The sequence below is a fragment of the Pleurodeles waltl genome, chromosome 6 (assembly GCF_031143425.1).
Source record: "Pleurodeles waltl isolate 20211129_DDA chromosome 6, aPleWal1.hap1.20221129, whole genome shotgun sequence".
NCBI lineage: Eukaryota > Metazoa > Chordata > Amphibia > Caudata > Salamandridae > Pleurodeles > Pleurodeles waltl.
In genome coordinates, this window is record NC_090445.1 from 83,878,087 (window position 1) to 83,893,789 (window position 15,703).

Below are 15,703 nucleotides of genomic sequence, written 5' to 3' on the forward strand. Positions count from 1 at the left end.
CACACACATCCTGCAGTTTGCCTCACAATTCCCACAGGACTCCACACAACGCAGCACTTCCCGCCCTGGGAGGTGCCGCTGGGAGCGGTCCTAGGCCGAGCCTTTCCTGCGCCCTTTCCTAGCCTGAGCCGCCCGCGCTTACAGCGAGCTCGGAGTCCGCTCCGGTCCGTTCTGTCCCCCCCATCCTTTCAAAAAGAGGAGTTTAAGGTCTCATCCCCGCTGGTGTTATGATTAAAGTAGTTATGAAAACTACTTTATGTCAGCAGCGGGATTTGACCACAGGACTGGGGAAGATACTGCTCTTAAATGTAGCACCTTACACCACTCGGCCATTCCGGCAGCCTCCGGAACACCGCTCTGGAGGCTGACTGGCACCTCGCGAAACAGGGAGAGCTCACACTCTTCTCTACTGGAGATTTAAGCATGTGCCCAGAGACAGGTTGAGAGGACAGATGCATGTATGTACCAGAGTGAGCTCCAGAGAGACTGATGAGGACATAAGACTGGGGTAGAGCGAGAGATGGAGAAAGAGAAAGGTGCCTGTGTCGAGTCAGCAGCAGAGAAAATGAAACAAAGGGGCCTCCTGGGATAACCACACACTACTTCCTCACAAAGAGCACACAGAGGGTGTGTGAAATGACATAGGTACAGCAGCCCGGCTAGCTCAGTCGGTAGAGCATGAGACTCTTAATCTCAGGGTCATGGGTTCGAACCCCACGTTGGGCGTGATGCTTTTTAAAGGCTTTTCCATTTTCGGGTTTAACATTAACTCTCACCTTTTTCAGATATTTCGCTGAGGCTTAAAGCTACACACACACACACATCCTGCAGTTTGCCTCACGATTCCCACAGGACTCCAGACAACACAGCACTTCCCGCCCTGGGAAGCGCCGCTGGGAGCGGTCCTAGGCCGAGCCTTTCCTAGCCTGAGCCGCCCGTGCTTACAGCGAGCTCTGAGTCCGCTCCGGTCCGTCCTGTCCACCCCCATCCTTTCAAAAAGAGGAGTTTTACGGTCTCATCCCCGCTGGTGTTATGATTAAAGTAGGTATGAAAACTACTTTATGTCAGTAGGGGGATTTGATCACAGGACTGGGGAAGATACTGCTCTTGAATGTGGCACCTTACACCGCTCAGTCATTCCGGCAGCCTCCGGAACAAGACTCTGGAGGCTGACTGCCACCTCGCGAAACAGGGAGAGTTCACACTGTTCTCTACTGGACATTTAAGCATGTGCCCAGAGACAGGTTGAGAGGACAGATGCATGTATGTACCAGAGTGAGCTCCAGAAAGACTGATGTGGACATAAGACTGGGGTAGAGCGAGAGATGGAGAAAGAGAAAGGTGCCTGTGTCGAGTCAGCAGCAGAGAAAATGAAACAAAGGGGCCTCCTGGGATAACCACACACTACTGCCTCACAAAGAACACACAGAGAGTGTGTGAGATAAGACAGTCACAGCAGCCCGGCTATCTCAGTCAGTAGCGCATGAGACTCTTAATCTCAGTGTCGTGGGTTCAAGCCCCACGTTGGGTGTGATGCTTTTTAAAGGCTTCTCCATTTTCGGGTTTAACATTAACTCTCACCTTTTTCAGATATTTTGCTGAGGCTTAAAACTACACACACACACATCCTGCAGTTTGCCTCACGAATTCCACAGGACTCCACACAACGCAGCACTTCCCGCCCTGGGAGGCGCCGCTGGGAGCGGTCCTAGGCCGAGCCTTTTCTGGGCCCTTTTCTAGCCTGAGCCGCCCGTGCTTACAGCGAGTTCGGAGTCCGCTCCAGTCCGTCCTGTCCACCCCCATCCTTTCAAAAAGAGGAGTTTAAGGTCTCATCCCCGCTGGTGTTATGATTAAAGTAGGTATGAAAACTACTTTATGTCAGCAGCGGGATTTGACCACAGGACTGGGGAAGATACTGTTCTTGAATGTGGCGCCTTACACCGCTCGGCCATTCCGGCAGCCTCCGGAACACAGCTCTGGAGGCTGACTGCCCCCTCGCGAAACAGGGAGAGTTCACACTGTTCTCCACTGGACATTTAATTATGTGCCCAGAGACAGGTTGAGAGGACAGATGCATGTATGTATCAGAGTGAGCTCCAGAGAGACTGATGGGGACATAAGACTGGGGTAGAGCGAGAGATGGAGAAAGAGAAAGGTGCCTGTGTCGAGTCAGCAGCAGAGAAAATGAAACAAAGGGGCCTCCTTGGATAACCACACACTACTTCCTCACAAAGAACACACAGAAGGTGTGTGAAATTATTAAATGCACAGCAGCCTGGCTAGCTCATCCTGTAGAGCATGAGACTCTTAATCTCAGGGTTGTGGGTTCGAGCCCCACGTTGGCCGTGATGCTTTTTAAAGGCTTCTCCATTTTCGGGTTTAACATTAACTCTCACCTTTTTCAGATATTTCGCTGAGGCTTAAAACTACACACACACACACACATCCTGCAGTTTTCCTCACGATTCCCACAGGACTCCACACAATGAACAACTTCCCACCCTGGGAGGCGCCGCTGGCAGCGGTCCTAGGCCGAGCCTTTCCTGCGCCCTTTCCTAGCCTGAGCCGCCCGTGCTTACAGCGAGCTCGGAGTCCGCTCCGGTCCGTCCTGTCCCCCCCCATCCTTTCAAAAAGAGGAGTTTAAGGTCTCAGCCCCGCTGGTGTTATGATTAAAGTAGGTATGAAACTACTTTATGTCAGCAGCTGGATTTGACCACAGGACTGGGGAAGATACTGCTCTTGAATGTGGTGCCTTACACCGCTCGGCCATTCCGGCAGCCTCAGGAACACGGCTCTCGAGGCTGACTGCCACCTCGCGAAACAGGGAGAGTTCACACTCTTCTCTACTGGACATTTAAGCATGTGCCCAGAGACAGGTTGAAAGGACAGATGCATGTATGTACCAGAGTGAGCTCCAGAGAGACTGATGAGGACATAGGACTGGGGTAGAGCGAGAGATGGAGAAAGAGAAAGGTGCCTGTGTCGAGTCAGCAGCAGAGAAAATGAAACAAAGGGGCCTCCTGGGATAACCACACACTACTTCCTCACAAAGAACACACAGAGGGTGTGTGAAATACCACAGGCACAGCAGCCCGGCTAGCTCAGTCTGTTGAGCATGAGACTCTTAATCTCAGGGTCGTGGGTTCGAACCCCACGTTGGGCATGATGCTTTTTAAAGGCTTTTCCATTTTCGGGTTTAACATTAACTCTCACCTTTTTCAGATCTTTCGCTGAGGCTTAAAACTACACACACACACATCCTGCAGTTTGCCTCACGATTCCCACAGGACTCCACACAACCCAGCACTTCCCGCCCTGGGAGGCGCCGCTGGGAGCGGTCCTAGGCCGAGCCTTTCCTGCGCCCTTTCCTAGCCTGAGCCGCCCGTGCTTACAGCAAGCTCGGAGACCGCTCCGGTCCGTCCTGTCCACCCCCATCCTTTCAAAAAGAGGAGTTTTACGGTCTCATTCCCACTGGTGTTATGATTAAAGTAGGTATGAAAACTACTTTATGTCGGTAGGGGGATTTGATCACAGGACTGGGGAAGATACTGCTTTTGAATGAGCACCTTACACCGCTCAGTCATTCCGGCAGCCTCCGGAGCAAGACTCTGGAGGCTGACTGCCACCTCGCGAAACAGGGAGAGTTCACACTGTTCTCTACTGGACATTTAAGCATGTGCCCAGAGACAGGTTGAGAGGACAGATGCATGTATGTACCAGAGTGAGCTCCAGAAAGACTGATGGGGACATAAGAGTGGGGTAGAGCGAGAGATGGAGAAGAGAAAGGTGCCTGTGTCGAGTCAGCAGCAGAGAAAATGAAACAAAGGGGCCTCCTGGGATAACCACACACTACTTCCTCACAAAGAACACACAGAGGGTGTGTGAAATGTCATAGGCACAGCAGCCCGGCTAGCTCAGTCGGTAGAGCATAAGACTCTTAATCTCAGGGTTGTGGGTTCGAACCCCATGTTGGGCGTGATGCTTTTTAAAGGCTTCTCCATTTTCGGGTTTAACATTAACTCTCTCCTTTTTCAGATATTTCGCTGAGGCTTAAAAATACACACACTCACACACATCCTGCAGTTTGCCTCACGATTCCCACAGGACTCCACACAACGCAGCACTTCCCGCCCTGGGAGGCGCCGCTGGGAGCGGTCCTAGGTCGAGCCTTTCCTGCGCCCTTTCCTAGCCTGAGCCGCCCGTGCTTATAGCGAGCTCGGAGTCCGCTCCGGTCCATCCTGTCCACCCCCATCCTTTCAAAAAGAGGAGTTTTACGGTCTCATCCCCGCTGGTGTTATGATTAAAGTAGGTATGAAAACTACTTTATGTCGGTAGCAGGATTTGATCACAGGACTGGGGAAGATACTGCTCTTGAATGTGGCACCTTACACCGCTCAGCCATTCCGGCAGCCTCTGGAAAAGAACTCTGGAGGCTGACTGCCACCTCGCGAAACAGGGAGAGTTCACACTGTTCTCTACTGGACATTTAAGTATGTGCCCAGAGACAGGTTGAGAGGACAGATGCATGTATGTACCAGAGTGAGCTCCAGAGAGACTGGTGAGGACATAAGACTGGGGTAAAGCGAGAGATGGAGAAAGAGAAAGGTGCCTGTGTCGAGTCAGCAGCAGAGAAAATGAAACAAAGGGGCCTCCTGGGATAACCACACACTACTTCCTCACAAAGAACACACAGAGGGTGTGTGAAATGACATAGGCACAGTAGCCCGGCTAGCTCAGTCGGTAGAGCATGAGACTCTTAATCTCAGGGTCGTGGGTTCGAGCCCCACGTTGGGAGTGATGCTTTTTAAAGGCTTCTCCATTTTCGGGTTTAACATTAACTCTCACCTTTTTCAGATATTTCGCTGAGGCTTAAAACTACACACACACACATCCTGCAGTTTGCCTCACGATTCCCAAAGGACTCCACACAACGCAGCACTTCCCGCCCTGGGAGGCGCCGCTGGGAGCGGTCCTAGGCCGAGCCTTTCCAGCGCCTTTCCTAGCCTGAGCCGCCCGTGCTTACAGAGAGCTCGGAGTCCGCTCCGGTCCGTCCTGTCCCCACCCCCATCCTTTCAAAAAGAGGAGTTTAAGGTCTCATCCCTGCTGGTGTTATGATAAAAGTAGGTATGAAAACTACTTTATGTCGGCAGCTGGATTTGATCACAGGACTGGGGAAGATACTGATCTTGAATGTGGCGCCATACACCGCTCAGTCATTCTGGCAGCCTCCGGAACACGGCTCTAGAGGCTGACTGCCACCTCGCGAAAGAGGGAGAGTTCACACTGTTCTCTACTGGACATTTAAGTATGTGCCCAGAGACAGGTTGAGAGAACAGATGCATGTATGTACCAGAGTGAGCTCCAGAGAGACTGATGAGGACATAAGACTGGGGTAGAGCGAGAGATGGAGAAAGAGAAAGGTGCCTGTGTCAAGTCAGCAGCAGAGAAAATGAAACAAAGGGGCCTTCTGGGATAACCACACACTACTTCCTCACAAAGAACACACAGAGGGTGTGTGAAAAGACAAAGACACAGCAGCCCGGCTAGCTCAGTCGGTAGCGCATGAGACTCTTAATCTCAGGGTCGTGGGTTTGAGCCCCACGTTGGGCGCGATGCTTTTTAAAGGCTTCTCCATTTTCGGGTTTAACATTAACTCTCACCTTTTTCAGATATTTCGCTGAGGCTTAAAACTACACACACACACATCCTGCAGTTTGCCTCACGATTCCCACAGGACTCCACACAACGCAGCACTTCCCGCCCTGGGAGGTGCCGCTGGGAGCAGTCCTAGGCCGAGCCTTTCCTGCGCCCTTTCCTAGCCTGAGCCGCCCGTGCTTACAGCGAGCTCGGAGTCCGCTCCGGTCCGTCCTGTCCCCCCCCATCCTTTCAAAAAGAGGAGTTTAAGGTCTCATCCCCGCTGGTGTTATGATTAAAGTAGGTATGAAAACTACTTTATGTCGGCAGCGGGATTTAATTACGGGACTGGGGAAGATACTGCTCTTGAATGTGGCGCTTTACACCGCTCGGCCATTCCGGCAGCCTCCGGAACACAGCTCTGGAGGCTGACTGCCCCCTCGCGAAACAGGGAGAGTTCACACTGTTCTCTACTGGACATTTAAGTATGTGCCCAGAGACAGGTTGAGAGGACAGATGCATGTATGTATCAGAGTGAGCTCCAGAGAGACTGATGGGGACATAAGACTGGTGTAGAGCGAGAGATGGAGAAAGAGAAAGGTGCCTGTGTCGAGTCAGCAGCAGAGAAAATGAAACAAAGGGGCCTCCTTGGATAACCACACACTACTTCCTCACAAAGAACACACAGAGGGTGTGTGAAATTATAGGCACAGCAGCCCGGCTAGCTCATCCTGTAGAGCATGAGACTCTTAATCTCAGGGTTGTGGGTTCGAGCCCCACGTTGGCCGTGATGCTTTTTAAAGGCTTCTCCATTTTCGGGTTTAACATTAACTCTCACCTTTTTCAGATATTTCGCTGAGGCTTAAAACTACACACACACACACACATCCTGCAGTTTGCCTCACGATTCCCACAGGACTCCACACAACGAACAACTTCCCACCCTGGGAGGCGCCGCTGGCAGCGGTCCTAGGCCGAGCCTTTCCTGCGCCCTTTCCTAGCCTGAGCCGCCCGTGCTTACAGCGAGCTCGGAGTCCGCTCTGGTCCGTCCTGTCCCCCCCCATCCTTTCAAAAAGAGGAGTTTAAGGTCTCATCCCCGCTGGTGTTATGATTAAAGTAGGTATGAAAACTACTTTATGTCAGCAGCTGGATTTGACCATAGGACTGGGGAAGATACTGCTCTTGAATGTGGCACCTTACACCGCTCGTCCATTCCGGCAGCCTCCGGAACACGGCTCTGGAGGCTGACTGCCACCTCGCGAAACAGGGAGAGTTCTCACTGTTCTCTACTGGACATTTAAGCATATGCCCAGAGACAGGTTGAGAGGACAGATGCATGTATGTACCAGAGTGAGCTCCAGAAAGACTGATGGGGACATAAGACTGGGGTAGAGCGAGAGATGGAGAAAGAGAAAGGTGCCTGTGTCGAGTCAGCAGCAGAGAAAATGAAACAAAGAGGCCTCCTGGGATAACCACACACTACTGCCTCACAAAGAACACACAGAGGGTGTGTAAAATAAGACAAGCACAGCAGCCTGGCTAGCTCAGTCGGTAGCACATGAGACTCTTAATCTCAGGGTCGTGGATTCAAGCCCCACGTTGGGCATGATGCTTTTTAAAGGCTTCTCCATTTTCGGGTTTAACATTAACTCTCACCTTTTTCAGATATTTCGCGGAGGCTTAAAACTACACACACACACATCCTGCAGTTTGCCTCACGATTCCCACAGGACTCCACACAACGCAGCACTTCCCGCCCTGGGAGGCGCCGCTGGGAGCGGTCCTAGGCCGAGCCTTTCCTGCGCCTTTTCCTAGCCTGAGCCGCCCGTGCTTACAGCGAGCTCGGAGTCCGCTCCGGTCCGTCCTGTCCCCCCCCCCGTCCTTTCAAAAAGAGGAGTTTAAGGTCTCATCCCCGCTGGTGTTATGATTAAAGTAGGTATGAAAACTACTTTATGTCAGCAGCGGGATTTGACCACGGGACGATACTGCTCTTGAATGTGGCGCCTTACACCACTCGACCATTCCGGCAGCCTCCAGAACACGGCTCTGGAGGCTGACTGCCACCTTGTGAAACAGGGAGAGTTCACACTGTTCTATACTGGACATTTAAGTATGTGCCCAGAGACAGGTTGAGAGGACAGATGCATGTATGTACCAGAGTGAGCTCAAGAGAGACTGATGGGGACATTAGACTGGGATAGAGTGAGAGATGGAGAAAGAGAAAGGTGCCTGTGTCAAGTCAGCAGCAGAGAAAATGAAACAAAGGGGCCTCCTGGGATAACCACACACTACTTCCTCACAAAGAACACACAGAGGGTGTGTGAAATAACATAGGCTCAGCAGCCCGGCTAGCTCAATCGGTAGAGCATGAGACTCTTAATCTCAGGGTCGTGGGTTCGAGCCCCATGTTGGGTGTGATGCTTTTTAAAGGCTTCTCCATTTTCGGGTTTAACATTAACTCTCACCTTTTTCAGATATTTTGCTGAGGCTTAAAACTACACACACACACATCCTGCAGTTTGCCTCACGATTCCCACAGGACTCCACACAACGCAGCACTTCCCGCCCTGGGAGGCGCCGCTGGGAGCGGTCCTAGGCCGAGCCTTTCCTGCGCCCTTTCCTAGCCTGAGCCGCCCGTGCTTACAGCGAGCTCGGAGTCCGCTCCGGTCCGTCCTGTCCCCCCCCATCCTTTCAAAAAGAGGAGTTTAAGGTCTCATCCCCGCTGGTGTTATGATTAAAGTAGGTATGAAAACTACTTTATGTCAGCAGCGGGATATGACCACGGGACTGGGGAAGATACTGCTCTTGAATGTGGCACCTTACACCGCTCGGCCATTCCGGCAGCCTCCAGAACACGGCTCTCGAGGCTGACTGCCACCTCGCGAAACAGGGAGAGTTCACACTCTTCTCTACTGGACATTTAAGCATGTGCCCTGTAGGAGGCTGGACTGGCTTGTAGTGAGTACCAAGGGGTACTTGCACCTTGCACCAGGCCCAGTTATCCCTTATTAGTGTATAGGGTGTCTAGCAGCTTAGGCTGATAGATAATGGTAGCTTAGCAGAGCAGCTTAGGCTGAACTAGGAGACGTGTGAAGCTACTACAGTACCACCTAGTGTCATATGCACAATATCATAAGAAAACACAATACACAGTTATACTAAAAATAAAGGTACTTTATTTTTATGACAATATGCCAAAGTATCTTAGAGTGTACCCTCAGTGGGAGGATAGGAAATATACACAAGATATATATCCACAATAGCAAAAATATGCAGTATAGTCTTAGAAAACAGTGCAAACAATGTATAGTTACAATAGGATGCAATGGGGAAACATAGGGATAGGGGCAACACAAACCATATACTCCAAAAGTGGAATGCGAACCACGAATGGACCCCAAACCTATGTGACCTTGTAGAGGGTCGCTGGGACTATTAGAAAATAGTGAGAGTTAGAAAAATAACCCTCCCCAAGACCCTGAAAAGTGAGTGCAAAGTGCACTAAAGTTCCCCTAAGGACAAAGTAGTCGTGTTAGAGGAATAATGCAGGAAAGACACAAACCAGCAATGCAACAACTGTGGATTTCCAATCTAGGGTACCTGTGGAACAAGGGGACCAAGTCCAAAAGTCACAAGCAAGTCGGAGATGGGCAGATGCCCAGGAAATGCCAGCTGCGGGTGCAAAGAAGCTTTGACTGGACAGAAGAAGCTGAGGTTTCTGCAGGAACGAAAAGGGCTAGAGACTTCCCCTTTGGTGGACGGATCCCTCTCGCCGTGGAGAGTCGTGCAGAAGTGTTTTCCCGCCGGAAGGACGCCAACAAGCCTTGCTACACGCAAATCGTGCGTTTGGCGTTTTTGGACGCTGCTGGGGCCCAGGAGGGACCAGGAGGTCGCAAGTTGGACCTGAAGAGAGAGGGGACGTCGAGCAAGACAAAGAGCCCTCACTGAAGCAGGTAGCACCCGGAGAAGTGCCAGAAACAGGCACTAAGAGGATGCATGAAACGGTGCTCGCCGAAGTTGCACAAAGGAGTCCCACGTCGCCGGAGACCAACTTAGAAAGTCGTGCAATGCAGGTTAGAGTGCCGTGGACCCAGGCTTGGCTGTGCACAAAGGATTTCCGCCGGAAGTGCACAGGGGCCGGAGTAGCTGCAAAGTCGCGGTTCCCAGCAATGCAGCCCAGCGAGGTGAGGCAAGGACTTACCTCCACCAAACTTGGACTGAAGAGTCACTGGACTGTGGGGGTCACTTGGACAGAGTCGCTGGATTCGAGGGACCTCGCTCGTCGTGCCGAGAGGAGACCCAAGGGACCGGTGATGCAGCTTTTTGGTGCCTGCGGTTGCAGGGGGAAGATTCCGTCGACCCACGGGAGATTTCTTCGGAGCTTCTGGTGCAGAGAGGAGGCAGGCTACCCCCACAGCATGCACAAGCAGGAAAACAGTTGAGAAGGCGGCAGGATCAGCGTTACAGAGTTGCAGTAGTCGTCTTTGCTACTATGTTGCAGGTTTGCAGGCTTCCAGCGCGGTCAGCGGTCGATTCCTTATCAGAAGGTGAAGAGAGAGATGCAGAGGAACTCGGCTGAGCTCATGCATTCGTTATCTAAAGTTTCCCCAGAGACAGAGACCCTAAATAGCCAGAAAAGAGGGTTTGGCTACCTAGGAGAGAGGATAGGCTACTAACACCTGAAGGAGCCTATCAGCAGGAGTCTCTGATGTCACCTGGTGGCACTGGCCACTCAGAGCAGTCCAGTGTGCCAGCAGCACCTCTGTTTCCAAGATGGCAGAGGTCTGGAGCACACTGGAGGAGCTCTGGACACCTCCCAGGGGAGGTGCAGGTCAGGGGAGTGGTCACTCCCCTTTCCTTTGTCCAGTTTCACGCCAGAGCAGGGGCTAAGGGGTCCCTGAACCGGTGTAGACTGGCTTATGCAGAATTGGGCACCTCTGTGCCCAACAAAGCATTTCCAGAGGCTGGGGGAGGCTACTCCTCCCCTGCCTTCACACCATTTTCCAAAGGGAGAGGGTGTCACACCCTCTCTCAGAGGAAGTTCTTTGTTCTGCCATCCTGGGCCAGGCCTGGCTGGACCCCAGGAGGGCAGATGCCTGTCTGAGGGGTTGGCAGCAGCAGCAGCTGCAGTGAAACCCCAGGAAGGGCAGTTTGGCAGTACCAGGGTCTGTGCTACAGACCACTGGGATCATGGGATTGTGCCAACTATGCCAGGATGGCATAGAGGGGGCAATTCCATGATCATAGACATGTTACATGTCCATATTCGGAGTTACCATTGTGAAGCTACATATAGGTAGTGACCTATATGTAGTGCACGCGTGTAATGGTGTCCCCGCACTCACAAAGTTCAGGGAATTGGCTCTGAACAATGTGGGGGCAACTTGGCTAGTGCCAGGGTGCCCTCACACTAAGTAACTTTGCACCTAACCTTTACCAGGTAAAGGTTAGACATATAGGTGACTTATAAGTTACTTAAGTGCAGTGTAAAATGGCTGTGAAATAACGTGGACGTTATTTCACTCAGGCTGCAGTGGCAGGCCTGTGTAAGGATTGTCAGAGCTCCCTATGGGTGGCAAAAGAATTGCTGCAGCCCATAGGGATCTCCTGGAACCCTAATACCCTGGGTACCTCAGTACCATATACTAGGGAATTATAAGGGTGTTCCAGTAAGCCAATGTAAATTGGTAAAAATGGTCACTAGCCTGTTAGTGACAATTTGAAAGTAATGAGAGAGCATAACCACTGAGGTTCTGGTTAGCAGAGCCTCAGTGAGACAGTTAGGCACCACACAGGGAACATATACATGCACACCTATGAGCACTGGGGCCCTGTGTGACAGGGTCCCAGTGACACATACATATAGGCCACAAACCTATGAGCACTGGGGTCCTGACCAGCAGGATCCCAGTGACACATAACAACCATACTGAAAACATAGTGTTTTCACTATGAGCACTGAGGCCTGGCTATCAGGATCCCAGTGAGACAGTGAAAACAGAGACAAACACCCTGACATACACTCACAAACAGGCCAAAAGTGGGGGTAACAAGGCTAGAAAGAGGCTACCTTCTCACATGCCCAGAGACAGGTTGAAAGGACAGATGCATGTATGTACCAGAGTGAGCTCCAGAGAGACTGATGAGGACATAAGACTGGGGTAGAGCGAGAGATGGAGAAAGAGAAAGGTGCCTGTGTCGAGTCAGCAGCAGAGAAAATGAAGCAAAGGGGCCTCCTGGGATAACCACACACTACTTCCTCACAAAGAGCACACAGAGGGTGTGTGAAATGACATAGGTACAGCAGCCCGGCTAGCTCAGTCGGTAGAGCATGAGACTCTTAATCTCAGGGTTGTGGGTTCGAGCCCCACGTTGGCCGTGATGCTTTTTAAAGGCTTCTCCATTTTCGGGTTTAACATTAACTCTCACCTTTTTCAGATATTTCGCTGAGGCTTAAAACTACACACACACACACACATCCTGCAGTTTTCCTCACGATTCCCACAGGACTCCACACAATGAACAACTTTCCACCCTGGGAGGCGCCGCTGGCAGCGGTCCTAGGCCAAGCCTTTCCTGCGCCCTTTCCTAGCCTGAGCCGCCCGTGCTTACAGCGAGCTCTGAGTCCGCTCCGGTCCGTCCTGTCCCCCCCCATTCTTTCAAAAAGAGGAGTTTAAGGTCTCATCCCCGCTGGTGTTATGATTAAAGTAGGTATGAAAACTACTTTATGTCAGCAGCTGGATTTGACCACAGGACTGGGGAAGATACTGCTCTTGAATGTGGCGCCTTACACCGCTCGGCCATTCCGGCAGCCTCCGGAACACGGCTCTCGAGGCTGACTGCCACCTCGCGAAACAGGGAGAGTTCACACTCTTCTCTACTGGACATTTAAGCATGTGTCCAGAGACAGGTTGAAAGGACAGATGCATGTATGTACCAGAGTGAGCTCCAGAGAGACTGATGAGGACATAAGACTGGGGTAGAGCGAGAGATGGAGAAAGAGAAAGGTGCCTGTGTCGAGTCAGCAGCAGAGAAAATGAAACAAAGGGGCCTCCTGGGATAACCACACACTACTTCCTCACAAAGAACACACAGAGGGTTTGTGAAATGACATAGGCACAGCAGCCCAGCTAGCTCAGTCGGTAGAGCATGAGACTCTTAATCTCAGGGTCGTGGGTTCGAGCCCACGTTGGGCGTGATGCTTTTTAAAGGCTTCTCCATTGTCGGGTATAACATTAACACTCACCTTTTTCAGATATTTCGCTGAGGCTTAAAACTACACACACACACATCCTGCAGTTTGCCTCACAATTCCCACAGGACTCCACACAACGCAGCACTTCCCGCCCTGGGAGGCGCCGCTGGGAGCGGTCCTAGGCCGAGCCTTTCCTGCGCCCTTTCCTAGCCTGAGCCGCCCGCGCTTACAGCGAGCTCTGAGTCCGCTCCGGTCCGTCCTGTCCCCCCCCATCCTTTCAAAAAGAGGAGTTTAAGGTTTCATCCCCGCTGGTGTTATGATTAAAGTAGGTATGAAAACTACTTTATGTCAGCAGCAGGATTTGACCACGGGACTGGGGAAGATACTGCTCTTAAATGTAGCGCCTTACACCACTCGGCCATTCCGGCAGTCTCCGGAACACGTCTCTGGAGGCTGACTGCCACCTCGCGAAACAGGGAGAGTTCACACTCTTCTCTACTGGACATTTAAGCATGTGCCCAGAGACAGGTTGAGAGGACAGATGCATGTATGTACCAGAGTGAGCTCCAGAGAGACTGATGGGGACATAAGACTGGGGTAGAGCGAGAGATGGAGAAAGAGAAAGGTGCCTGTGTCGAGTCAGCAGCAGAGAAAATGAAACAAAGGGGCCTCCTGGGATAACCACACACTACTTCCTCACAAAGAACACACAGAGGATGTGTGAAATGACATAAGCACAGCAGCCCGGCTAGCTCAGTCTGTAGAGCATGAGACTCTTAATCTCAGGGTTGTGGGCTCGAGCCCCACGTTGGGCGTGATGCTTTTTAAAGGCTTCTCCATTTTTGGGTTGAACATTAACTCTCACCTTTTTCAGATATTTTGCTGAGGCTGAAAACTACACACACACACATCCTGCAGTTTGCCTCACGATTCCCACAGGACTGCACACAACGCAGCACTTCCCGCCCTGGGAGGCGCCACTGGGAGCGCTCCTAGGCCGAGTGTTTCCTGCGCCCTTTCCTAGCCTGAGCCGCCCGTGCTTACAGCGAGCTCGGAGTACGCTCCGGTCCGTCCTGTCCCCCCCCATCCTTTCAAAAAGAGGAGTTTAAGGTCTCATCCCCACTGGTGTTATGATTAAAGTAGGTATGAAAACTACTTTATGTCGGCAGCAGGATTTAATCACGGGACTGGGGAAGATACTGCTCTTGAATGTGGCGCCTTGCACCGCTCAGCCATTCCGGCAGCCTCCGGAACACGTCTCTGGAGGCTGACTGCCACCTCGCGAAACAGGGAGAGTTCACACTGTTCTCTACTGGACATTTAAGTATGTGCCCAGAGACAGGTTGAGAGGACAGATGCATGTATGTACCAGAGTGAGCTCCAGAGAGACTGATGGGGACATAAGACTGGGGTAGAGCAAGAGATGGAGAAAGAGAAAGGTGCCTGTGTTGAGTCAGCAGCAGAGAAAATTAAACAAAGGGGCCTCCTGGGATAACCACACACTACTTCCTCACAAAGAACACACAGAGGGTGTGTGAAATGACATAGGCACAGCAGCCCGGCTAGCTCAGTCGATAGAGCATGATACTCTTAATCTCAGGGTTGTGAGCTTGAGCCCCACGTTGGGCGTGATGCTTTTTAAAGGCTTTTCCATTTTCGGGTTTAATATTAACTCTCACCTTTTTCAGATATTTCGCTGAGGCTTAAAACTACACAAACACTCACACACACATCCTGCAGTTTGCCTCACGATTCCCACAGGACTCCACACAACGCAACACTTCCCGCCCTGGGAGGCGCCACTGGGAGTGGTCCTAGGCCGAGCCTTTCCTGCGCCCTTTCCTAGCCTGAGCCGCCCGTGCTTACAGCGAGCTCGGAGTTCGCTCCGGTCCGTCCTGTCCCCCCCCATCCTTTCAAAAAGAGGAGTTTAAGGTCTCATCCCCACTGGTGTTATGATTAAAGTAGGTATGAAAACTACTTTAATGTCAGCAGCAGGATTTGATCACAGGACTGGGGAAGATACTGCTCTTGAATGTGGCGCCTTACACCGCTCGGCCATTCCGGCAGCCTCCGGAACACATCTCTGGATGCTGACTGCCACCTCGCGAAACAGGGAGAGTTCACACTGTTCTCTACTGGACATTTAAGTATGTGCCCAGAAACAGGTTGAGAGGACAGATGCATGTATGTACCAGAGTGAGCTCCAGAGAGACTGATGGGGACATAAGACTGGGGTAGAGCAAGAGATGGAGAAAGAGAAAGGTGCCTGTGTCGAGTCAGCAGCAGAGAAAATGAAACAAAGGGGCCTCCTGGGATAACCACACACTACTTCCTCACAAAGAACACACGGAGGGTGTGTGAAATGACATAGGCACAGCAGCCCGGCTAGCTCAGTTGATAGAGCATGATGCTTTTAATCTCAGGGTTGTGGGTTCGAGCCCCACGTTGGGCGTGATGCTTTTTAAAGGCTTCTCCATTTTCGGGTTTAACATTAACTCTCACCTTGTAGGAGGCTGGACTGGCTTGTAGTGAGTACCAAGGGGTACTTGCACCTTGCACCAGGCCCAGTTATCCCTTATTAGTGTATAGGGTGTCTAGCAGCTTAGGCTGATAGATAATGGTAGCTTAGCAGAGCAGCTTAGGCTCAACTAGGAGACGAGTGAAGCTCCTACAGTACCACTTAGTGTCACTTGCACAATATCATAAGAAAAAACAATACACGGATATCCTAAAAATAAAGGTACCTTATTTTTGTGACAATATGCCAAAGTAACTCAGTGAGTACCCTCAGTATGAGAATAGCAATTATACACAAGTTATATGTACACAATACCAAAAATATGCAGTATAGTCTTAGAAAACAGTGCAAACAAT

General features: G+C 51.4%; 2 non-coding genes across 2 annotated transcripts; both read left to right on the top strand.

Annotated features, from left to right (window-relative positions):
- The first annotated feature begins 653 nt into the window (after nt 1-653).
- On the top strand, nt 654-726 carry TRNAK-CUU (transfer RNA lysine (anticodon CUU)). Its single transcript has one exon. It is a non-coding gene; the product is annotated as a tRNA-Lys (tRNA).
- A 14,482-nt stretch (nt 727-15,208) lies between these two features.
- TRNAK-UUU (transfer RNA lysine (anticodon UUU)) lies at nt 15,209-15,281 on the top strand. The gene has a single exon. It is a non-coding gene; the product is annotated as a tRNA-Lys (tRNA).
- The last annotated feature ends 422 nt before the right edge of the window (nt 15,282-15,703 follow it).